Genomic DNA, 3,072 nt, shown 5'->3' on the forward strand with positions numbered 1-3,072 from the left:
CTCCCTACCCAATGTGGGGCTTAAAGACCCCAATATTGAGAGTCACATGCTCTACCAACTTAGTCAGCTGGGCACCCGTTTGATGTTCTCTTAATTTCTAATTAATCAGTCATATGTCCATTTGATTCTTAGACCAGCTAGAAAAACCTTAAGGGATAGAGTAAAAATTCACATTTGAAGCTTAGCAGTTGTTTAGTACAGTGTGGAAGACCCTAGGTAACTCCCTAAAAATAGAACTGTTTGTGGTAACTCTTGTACTTAGTAAAGTAGTAAGTAATGTTAATCTGATGCTGTACTTCATTAACTAGAATAAACCTTCCATCTCAAAATTGTAGTTTGTTTTGTGAATGATTCCTAATAATTCCCTACATTAAAACCCTAAGTGACAGTAAAAGCAGTGTTTAATGACTGACATATAGTAAACAATTTAAATAATTTCTTTCTCAACTTGCATTTGTTTTTTTCTGAAGCCATCTTTTTAAATTTTTTTCAATTGCTTATCCCAGTAGTTTTATTTTATTTTTAAATATTCTATTAAGTAATCTCCACACCCAGTGTAGGGCTCAAACTCACAACCCTAAGATCAAGAGTTGCGTGCTCTACTGACTGAGCCAACCAGGTGTCCCATGTCCCAGTAGTAGGAATTTTATTTGCTTTAAGTTATACTAAAATGTATAAAAGAAAGTCACAAAAAACAAATTGTATATAATCCCTATAATAGGCATTAGCAATAGGGTAATGTTAAGACATATTTCACCAAGTGCCACTCTAGAATGTTGGGGTATCACAACTATCTAAAAGACAGTAGGTCCACAGTTTTAGTGTGGGATTTGGGGAAATGACTCTAATTTTTATATCGAGGGTAGAGAAAATTCTCTCAAAACCTATCAGTTTTAAATGTAAATCACTTGTACTCATGCTACAATAAATGTTGAGATAAATAACCTTGGATATTTGTAAATTAAAAAGATAGACTTCATCTCCAATTTTTGCTGAATTCCAAAATCAGTATCATTTAAAGCAAGTGGGGCACAATGTTAACAACCAGCAATTCCAGGTGAGGGTTATATGGTTTTACTGGACTATTATTTTTAACTTTCCTGTAAATTTGCAAATTTTCAAAATACGAAATGAAAATGCACATTAAACAAGACACCGTGAAAGATGTAAAAATATAAGACATAGACAAAGTATTTGTCAATGAATACCACTACTTTTACAGAAAAAAAGGACCCATCTCTAGGTAAATCCTTCTGCCAAGAGAGCACGGGACAAACATTTGACATCCATTAAAAGAACAAGAAGGCAAGAGAAACGGCACTCATCTTATGCCCTCATGGACATCCATCTTTGCTTTTTCAGAGTATGTTTTCTTTGGTCCAACACTGGCTGTACTATTTAATCATGCAAAACAGAGCGATCTATCGACTTGCATGTTTACGCATGATGACAAAGGTTTTAGAAATGTGAAAATTTCATTCAGGGGATGTCTGGGTGTCTCAGTGGGTTCAGCCTTCACCTTCAGCTCAGGGGTCCTGGAATGGAGTCCCACATTGCGCTCTCTGCTCAGCGGGGAGCCTGCTTCCCCCCCCCCCCGCCCCTCTGCCTACTTGTGATCTCTCTCTCTGTGTCAAATAAATAAATAAAAATCTCTTTAAAAATTTCATTCAGGAGGGCTGATAGAAGAAAGCTCTTTCCATAAAATGAAAATATTCTCTAAGGAATAAAAAATATTTTCTCAGTTGTATGCCTAAAAGGTGCTTGTTGTATGAATTTCTTCTGGATCACTTCAACCGGCTATGCTTTCTAATAAAGTATGTAGTTTTAATTGTTTAAAACCTCAGCTAAATGATAGAGCATCCCCTTTCCCGTTAGATCTCTGGCTGAACAGTACCAGCTTAGCCAAAGAACATTTTTTTTTCTTCTTTCTAATCCTCATTTACTTTGAGATAGGAGTTAGCACAACGGCAGCCTCCGATCGTTTTTTTGGTGGAAAAGTCACGCAGAGACCTTAGCCTGGGAATACCAACAATGGGACAATCTGCCCCAAACCTGATGTTCCCTCAGGACTGTCAGGCCTTCAAGTACACATGGGCAACAAACAGCACAGGGTTTGGGTTCCCTCCTCATGGGTTCTGAGGAAGAAGGAAACTGACAGCCCAAGGGCTAAGAACAACCAAGGGGGGGGTAACATGAAGAATCAAGGACAGCAGAAGCCAACCAGTCCTTTGAAATGGAGACACAGGTGACCTTAAGATGCAAATTCCTGGAAGATGTACAGAAGTGGATCCCAAGAGCACCAGCCTTACTATCTGGAGATAGTACTGACTGCTAGAACATTCGTCACGGGTCTCAGAAATTGCCCCAATATGGCCGCCTCTCCTCCTCCTCCCCATACCTACTACATACACCCTTTCTATCTCAGATCCCCACTCCCCATACATACTACTCCCTTTCTGTCTTGGTTCCTGTACTGAGGCACTATGAAAACAAGCTTTTGTATAGCTTGATGGCAAGGTCTGAGAAGACAGGGGGAGGGGTGAGTCGAGATACGGTATTTGGAAAATTGAGTTTCTCTGTGAAGACTAATGATAAACAAAGATCTCTTAACTTTTTAAATAACTTAAGATATCTTTTCTAATAAGCTAAGATGATTCTTAGACTCAACTACACTAGACATTGCCACTTTTTCTTTTCTTTTTTTTAAGATTTTATTTATTTATTTAACAGAGAGAGATCACAAGTAGACAGAGAGGCAGGCAGAGAGAGAGAGAGAGAGAGAGAGAGAGAGAGAGAGAAGCGGGCTCCCTGCTGAGCAGAGAGCCCGATGCGGAGCTTGATCCCAGGACCCTGAGATCATGACCTGAGCCGAACGCAGCGGCTCAACCCACTGAGCCACCCAGGCGCCCGCCACTTTTTCTTTTGTTTTTAAAAACACATATACGTTGTTTGAAGCGAAAATCAGAAATACTCACGTTCGATCGAGCCCATTTTTTCAAGTTCCCTGAGAGGACACATACCGACATGCTACACAGCACACCACTCCAGCAGAAAGTAAATTATTTACAAGGA

Source organism: Mustela nigripes, chromosome 9, assembly GCF_022355385.1.
Source record: "Mustela nigripes isolate SB6536 chromosome 9, MUSNIG.SB6536, whole genome shotgun sequence".
Taxonomy (NCBI): Eukaryota; Metazoa; Chordata; class Mammalia; order Carnivora; family Mustelidae; genus Mustela; species Mustela nigripes.